Source organism: Gossypium hirsutum, chromosome D01 (genome assembly GCF_007990345.1).
Source record: "Gossypium hirsutum isolate 1008001.06 chromosome D01, Gossypium_hirsutum_v2.1, whole genome shotgun sequence".
Taxonomy (NCBI): Eukaryota; Viridiplantae; Streptophyta; class Magnoliopsida; order Malvales; family Malvaceae; genus Gossypium; species Gossypium hirsutum.
Window position 1 is genome coordinate 5,057,034 of NC_053437.1, and position 8,712 is coordinate 5,065,745.

Here is an 8,712-nt window from a genome sequence, read left to right on the forward strand (position 1 = left end):
AAGAATTTTGTCTAACAACTTCCATTATTGTACATTTAAGAACTGCAACTTCATCTGAAAATATAAAAAAATGTCAGAAGCACATGGAAGGATGAAAAATTGTCCAAGGGGGTTTCCAAGAAAAATAATGCCAGAAAACTCAATTAATCTGAAAGGGGTTTTTTATAAGAAGATTGGTGAAAAGCACCAAAGGTATTATTAAATCCAAAAAGTATAGAAGATGATCTAAATACATACCATAAAAAGTTCCCATAAAATGGTAAAAGAACACTTATAAAATTTCAGCACAAACCCATATTAGGATGTGCTCTATTTCGTTAAATTACACAAGCAAAACAACAAAAACACACATAACACTTTTGTTTTATATATACAAAAAACACACCCCACAGGCAAAACAATGGATCATCTACACTACAATCTATATGTATACAACTTCAGAAAAATTAAAAAATATTAATTCCTATACATTTTAAAATTATTTAACAAAAAACAAAAATTTAAAACTAAAAATAACGAAAAATTAAATTAAAAATTAAAATGATTTTTTATAAAATTAAGAAAAAAAAAACAGGTAATTTCCCAATAAAAGCTGTTTTTTTTTCAAAATTTACCGAAATGGGCTGATTTTTTTATTATTTACCGGAATGGGCCATTTTTCGCGAAATCGCGTCTACGTCGGCGCGATGCCAGGGTACGTGTTAGGACATCGCGTCCACGTCAGTACGATTTGCTTACGTGGACACAAATCGCGCCTACGAGGACGCGATTTCCTAACGTGGATGAACAGTTTATATTTTTAAGCTTGGAAAACTTTGAAAAGCCATAACTTTTTGCTCGATTGTCCGATTGAGACGATTTTTTTGATTTCGAATAACTTTTCGAGATCTACGCGCTGACAAACAGCCAAAGGCGGTTTGCCGCAGTTTTCGTCGAAAAAGATCTTTTTTTGCCCCTAAATTTTGATTTTTTCGATTTAAAATTGAATTTTGAAACTTTCAAATCATTATTTTCCTTATTTATTTGAAGTAAACACCGAATCTTTTTTTACAGAATTGTCTTATATCATACTGTTATAGGTATAAGTCAGCTCATTCCACTTTTGAGAAGTTCCCTAAAATTTTCCATTTTATTCAATTTAGTCCCTAAAACCTAAATAGTCATATTTTCAAATCTAAGCTTCGTTTTTCAATTCAAATTCAATTTCATCCTTTCATAACATTCAAATATTCTTAAATACAAAAATTTCATGCTAATTTTGAAATAATTACACTTTAGTCCCTATACTCGTAACTAACAAATTATACTTTACAAATTAGTCCCTATTCATCTCTAAGCAGTTTGTCAGCGCGTAGATCTTGAAAAGTTATTCGAAATAAAAAAAATCTTCTCAATCGGACAACCGAGCCAAAAGTTATGGCCTTTCAAAGTTTTTCAAGCTAAAAAACATAAATTGTTCATGCCAGTCAGCAAATCGCGTCTTCTAGGGAGCGATTTTCGTCCACGTCAGCAAGTCACGCTGACATGGACGCGATTTCCTGATGCGTATCCTGACATCGCGTTGACGTGGATGCGATTTCGCGGAAAATAGATTATTCCAATAAATAATTAAATAGTTGGCTCATTTCAATAAATTTAAAAAAAAAATTATTGGTAAATTACCCAAAAAAAACAGCACCATAATGTGGCCCATAAAACACTTGAAAATTTTTTCCAACATGGGTTCCACATTTTTTTCATAAATGACCCCACAAGTTCCTCAAAAAGTACAAAAAAGAAAAGCCTAAAAAAAAGTGAATAATGAACCGTTTATAAACTCATAGGATTCTTTAGGGGTCTATACATTCAAACCTTAGAAGAACTTCTCCTATATAAAGTAAGCTAAGTTTTAAAGGGGGAGATCCGCCCAAGTGAAAAAAATCTGATATGGGACAATTACTGCATATTCATTTACTCATATGAGGCGTTCTTTTTTGCATATTCACGTGGCTAACCAGTGAGTGCTCTGCACTGTGATGCAATCAGCCAATGATTCTATTATTTATTTTTTGTAGTATTTCTAAAACATCTTCACCAGCCAGTACTCAAGGATCGCATCACCACATGTATATATAATTGCTAACACTTTCAATGCACCGAATAGTCATTTTTATGCATTGGGAGGCGATTCCTATATCCGTTGGATTTCTGAAGCAGCATTTGGATTTTACTGAGATTCGTGCCATTTTGTACTACTAATAGCTAGCTAAGGCTAAATCTAAATCTAGACTCAATCTTCACTGTTAAATGTATTTAAAATATTTTTTCCCTTAGAACATTATAAATAGGTGTGAAAAGAAGAGGTTTTTTTAAGAAATTATAAAAAAATTAATTAAAAACAAAAATTGGGTTAGAAACCAATTAATTATGAAAATTATATGTTTCTTACATTGTTTTTCGACGTCGTCAGTGTGTCAGACAACAACACCTCACTTTTTGCTTAATCATAGAGCAAACATGACATTTTTCTTAAAAATAATTTTTTGTGCCGCCACTCTGTATTAATTGGCCCAGGTAAACATTCAATATTTATAAAAATAGCCCTAATTCAATATTTACAGAAATTTTTGACAATCCCACCAAGTCTAAGATTATTTTCACTGCACGACTGTATATTCTACTGATGATAGGTGGGATACTAATGCCGGACTCAAAACAAAAAAAAAGTCCATACTATGTACTTGTCGTTACTGGAAGATCTTAACAACATTCGGGCCTACAATTGGGGGTTAACAGTTTTGACGACACTGTACCGTGGGTTTTGTCAAGCGACAAATCACAAGACGAAGGACATAACCGGTTGCCTTCTTCTACTATAGTCTTGGGCTTTATATCAAATGTCATTTCTAGCATTAATGAATTACCAACCACCCGAGTGGTCATTTATTAATAAGTGAAAAAATTAAAATTTAAAAAAAAATTAAATATAATTATATTTTGTGCGTGCAAACTATACTAAAAAAATTGCAAATTATTTTTTAGATGGCTGACGACTTCGGGAATCAAGAGAACAGAGACAGTGCCTGTACCGACCGCCCAATGATTGAAGCGCACTCTGGGGAACCCTTAAAATACTATTATAAATTTGGTTTTTTAAAAATGATAATATTTAAGTACTATAAATATTTTTTATTGCAACATTTGAAATAGATTTATTTAACCATATAAATTGTCGATACTATAAAGTTTGTGTGGATGTCATATTTGGGGGAAGGCGTTACAACAGTCATTCTAGTGTAGGACAACCAATAGCAACTAGTCTAGACAACCAACGCCCCATTGCTTAATTTTTCAATGGTCGAGTGGCATAACATTAATCGGGTTTTAAGACGATTTAGGTGAATTCAACATGTTTCGAACCCTCCACAAAACCTTGATGATGATCACAACATTAACAAAAAGGGTAAAGACAGCAAGAATTGAGCTATCATACATGGGCAATACCTTGCTTTGTGGACCACCAGACTCGAGAGGTGACCTCGCTCACATGCCCATGTTAGAGGTTTCATGCCTTTACCCGAGTACCGAAGTTGGTACAAGGCGAATGGGAAATCATTTATATAAAATAGTCAATTTATGGTAGTCCCACCACACATGTGCCTATAAGGGTCTCGAAAACAAGGCCAAACTCAAGTGCACCATCATCGAGGTCCATCGTCTAGTGTAACCCAACCTATCTCGAACCCTGATCATGAGCCCCAACATCCAACCTCCAAAATGTACTCATACTTTTCCTAACCCCAACTATAACCACCTTCCTTTGATGACATCTTTGGAGTAAACCCCGATCCTAAACCCCAACATTCGGCCTCTGGACCGTATTTATACCATCCCGATCCCAAACAGAAACCCTCCTTTAAAGACATATTTGGCTCGACACTTTCAGTTTTGCAATACCCCACCACCCCTTATAATGAGACAATTTCAATAGATCATTTAGTACACCTGTAAGAACACCAAAAGTTGGTCCGAACACTTATGAATTGCCACACGAGAGTGCACCCTTCACCAACAGAAGTCGTCTGATCCTTACACGACGAGGTTAATAACAACTCTCGAGTCCACACAATTTTTATTTATGTTTAACTTACGTAAATTTAAGTTGAATGAAAAAAATTACATTGATGACTAAAAAATATTTTGTAAAATGTTAAGCAATGTAATGCAAAAAAAAGAGTAAATAATCAACATGGTAAACAAATGTTATATGGATAAGATAAATATTACGTGAATATTATACCAATACTGACATTAATGCTCAGGTTCACTCATTTATCTTACATCAATGCCACCATGAATTCTCGTCATATGTGGTCGATCTTTAGGATACCTACGGAATTGTTGGTCTAACAGCACCTCGAATGCAGGTGATGGTATTTCCCAATTCAAGACATCCAACAATATGGGAAACTCGTTCTCCCAAATACACAATGTGCGTTGCGGCGTGTAAGTTTCGTCTATAAATAGTTTAACATTCGAATTAGAGTTGCACACGCTACGTGAACATGCGCACACGTATATCTAAGGGTCTAAAACTTACTGCACTCGCTGCGCCTCTTATAGAGATCAACTGTGTAAGACCTTGGCAAAACTCCTAATCGAAGGCCGATGTAGTCTTATAACCAAAAAGATTCTATATCCCAAGAATACAGTTTTGCACTCATCAACTGTGCCTTCTGAGCGTTGATTTCCATGGCCTTTTTAACCTCCTCACCGTACACGTGCTCGACCATCATCTACATCGCTTGTCTTAGCTCTATTCTTGGCACCAATGTTGAAAGCTTATAAAATGTTGCCGAGAAAATGGTTGAAATTGGCAAATAACATGTACAATTTAAGAGAGAGTTAACCACCTCTGCGAGGTTGGTCATCATATGATCATATCGATGCCCGCTATCGTACCATTGAATCTATTATCATGACTCCATGTTCCCTCAACCACTGTTGGAAAAGTTTCGGTACCCCCACCCTGCATATAAATTTCAATATGACAGTGTTCCAAAATATTTAAAAATTAAAAATAAAAATAAAATAATATACTTTAAAATGTCTACAAATAAATTAGAGGTGTCCATGGGTCGGGCTGGGCCCAGAAAAAAATTTGGCCAGCCTCCTAGGCCCAGCCCGACCCGAAATATGGGCCTGGAATTTTGTCTAGGCCCGGCCCGAGAATAAAATCATAAGCCTGAGCCCAGCTCGACCCATTTTTTAATAAACACCAAAAAATAATTTTAAAAATAAAAAAAAAGTATTTTGAAAATATTTTAAAATTAAAAAATAAAAATAAAAAATATATTTTTATTAAATTCAGGCCGGGCCGGGCCCGGGCCAAAAAAGTGGTGCTTGAAGCCCGACTCGTTTTCTAAACGGGCCTCATTTTTTTGCCCGAACTCATCTTTCAGGCCTACATTTTTACCCGAACCCTCCCAGGCCGCTCGGCCCATGGACACCTCTAAAATAAATTTACAAACGAGATATTTTGCCCATGTTCATGAGTTGTTTACACCAGTATTTATTTTTGTACTCCTTATGAAAGTTGACAGTGATGTACCTAATGCAACAGACGAACCTCCATTAAACCCCAAAACACCTAATAACAGCAAGTAGTCTCTTTGATATGTCAAAGGTAATCCAAACGTTGTTTTGTATTACAAAACATGCCATTACAAGTTCACCAAAAAAAAATTCCTACGATTTAAAGTTATTTGACTCTACCATGGCGACAGTGATCGACAATATGTTTCAGTTGTCATCATGTACACCCGTAATCAGAAGTATTTACGTATATTTACCATAAATTCAAGTACCATCAACCTGCACCAATGGCTAACAGTGGCAAAAGGCCCTAACACATGGATCGAACATCCAAAATAATTAGTGAAAACTTCGTCTCCTCGATTGTAATTCATCATACGAGCCATTGCAAAAAAGTGTTTGGAAACCAACCACATTACAGTATCCTGCACGTCCTCTTGTATTACAACTATTCACCTTTAAACTTTATTTTATAACACATCCTAATCACCATACAAATGTTCCATCACCATTTGTTTCGCCCACCGTTCTTTTCTATCAGACACCCTGTAGTTGAATCGAGCCTGTATGTCAGCAATAAGGACCAATGTATAAGTGGTGGGCATGTTTTTTGCCAGCAGCATGATGCAGTTGTAGATTATTTTCACATCTAGTTTGCAATGTTCTTGCGTCATATGCAGTCGTTTATGTATAAAGCTCGTCTAATCTTCTAATTGTCCACATTTAAGTCCTTTGCATGAATGCTGCCCGATTCTGGCACTTACATCCGTCTTCATCCTTTCAACATTCACCAACATATAAAACTGATATAGATTTCGATACTTTGTAGTCCACCAACAATTTAATATTGTATCGATTTATGACAAATACACAATTCACCTTAACAACTTTTCAAACTGCAAATCTATCCAATCAGTTAAGCATGTACTATATTTGAGTACTCGGGAAACTCGAGTTTAAATACCGTTCAAGGTCTACACTCAACATTCGAGCCCCAAGATCATTTCATATAACTATACCACGACTCGTGTTCCTGACCAAATAGGGTGTACATCTTAACCATCCACTACACCTTAATCATCCAAATCGAGGGTCACTAAATTCTTCAACATTATTGTGGGGTTAATCTTCATTATCGGACTCTTCATCACCATCTACTATAGTGCACAACACCTTTGGTTGTATCTTTAGGCGGAGACTCGAGATTAGGTTGTTATACGAACTCCGCCATAATTTGGATTTTCACACGTTTGAGATGTCCCTCCACAACCTGAGTAATCTTCTCATCCGACATTAAGATAAAAGTCAAACTTGTGATGTTGACTTACTAGAAGGACAACTTGAATGAGTTCGGGATCGACTAACTTTGCAAATAACTCAATTGGTCAATGATTCTCGATTTGAGGCAGGCAATAAATTGCGATAATTGTAAACACATAAAAATTCAATATATAGTCTGTTGGTGCCGACAACGAGATAACCAGCACCCAAAAAAAATCTAACAAAATACAGATGCTGACAACGAGAAGACCAACACCAAAAAAATATTTTTTATAAAAAAATTCCGAGCAAAAAAATATATTGGTGTCGACATGGGGAAGGCCGACACCAAAAAGAAATTTTTACACAAGTCCTAACCTTGAGAAACACAAGAAAAAAAATTTTTTACCAGACACGGGTGCCAGCCACTGTAATACCGACACCAAAGCATACCGATAAAAATTTTGAATTTCTTTTAGGTGCCGGCCACCTAGACATCAACACCTAATAAAAAATATTTCTTTTTTTGAATTGAAAAAAACCCGTATTTTTTAAAAAGTACTCAAAAAAGATATAAGAGTACCGAGCATTTTGTGTGTGACACAAAAAATATTATTTTTTCTCCAACCCAATTATATTATAATGATTACACAAATCAACATTTTGGTACCGACACCGATTGACACTATAGATTTTGAGTCATTATCGTTACAGATTTTGAACTAATTCATTTTCATAAATAATAAAATTTTTGAGGTTATTTTTAAAAATAACCTCAAAACACCGAACCGATGAACAATCGAAAACTTTAGTTTCTATAATAAGGATCAAAATGGGAAAAAAAAGACTAAAATATATGCACTAAGCCATAATTAAATGGGTAAAGAAATTCTGCAGCTAAAAGGAAAATATAAAAAACTCTTACAAAACAAACCCAAAATTTCACCTGTCAACTTCTTCCTCACTTCTGTATTGTTTCGTTTGCGTGAATCGATATGACAACTGAAAGCTCCCACTCTTTCTAATTTACACAACAATTCCTGTAATATTATAAAATCATTAAAAAAGTTGCTAAAGAAAACTGATAACAACGGAATAAAAACCCCAGAAAGTGTGAGGAAGAAGAAGAGAAAATTTGAAAATAGAAAGGATATTTGGGAAGGAAGAAAACCGAGAAACAAACAGAAAACAGAGACATTCAAATATAAATTTATATATAAAATAAACATAAGAAATAAAGAAAATACACTAACTAACCTATCAGCTCTCCCATGAAACAAAGATGAGCAAACCAAAGAACACCATGGAAAGTTAACATTATATAACCCCAAAAAAAAAGAGTTTAAAATCAATACAAATACAGAAACCTTTATTTATAGTAGCATTACATTGAACAACTTCAAACTTCTTTTTCTGAGATAAACATAAAAAGGAAAGCATTACTAAGATTCCCGACTTACCTTAAAAAGAAGGTTCGTTGATGGTATAATTTCGCAGAAAATATGTATTAATTAATATTGCTGAAATAAAATGGAGGAAGCTTGCTTGGTAAGAGATGAAAGTTGAAAAGACGGAAAAGGACAAAAGAAGGAAATTTTTGTTAAGACACGAGATGGCATTGTGGGAAGTGAGAAGGTGATTTTATTTTTGTTTCATCTAGAATATATAAAAGGTTTTTCACTTAATATAAAATTATTTTTTTTTCTGTAAAATATCTTATTAATTTTTTTTAAATTAATAAGGTTTATTCACTTGAACATCCCTATACTCGACTCGAATATCGGGTTAAAGCATCAGAATATTACATTATTTGCTACATTCTTCGCTTATCAAATGTTTTTTTATAAACTTTTAAAATATTTCAATTTAGTCTTTTTT

General features: G+C 34.3%; 1 long non-coding RNA gene across 6 annotated transcripts; it reads right to left on the reverse strand.

Annotated features, from left to right (window-relative positions):
- Positions 1-4,247: 4,247 nt before the first annotated feature.
- LOC107923175 (uncharacterized) lies at positions 4,248-8,449 on the reverse strand. 6 transcript variants are annotated; one of them, XR_005909199.1, is made up of 4 exons: positions 8,295-8,449; positions 7,781-7,874; positions 5,591-6,853; positions 4,248-5,008 (listed from the first exon to the last, which is right to left on the reverse strand). It is a non-coding gene; the product is annotated as an uncharacterized lncRNA (long non-coding RNA). The 6 variants fall into 6 exon arrangements; XR_005909201.1 differs by lacking the exon at positions 8,295-8,449 and adding an exon at positions 8,092-8,288; XR_001691544.2 differs by lacking the exon at positions 5,591-6,853.
- Positions 8,450-8,712: the final 263 nt, after the last annotated feature.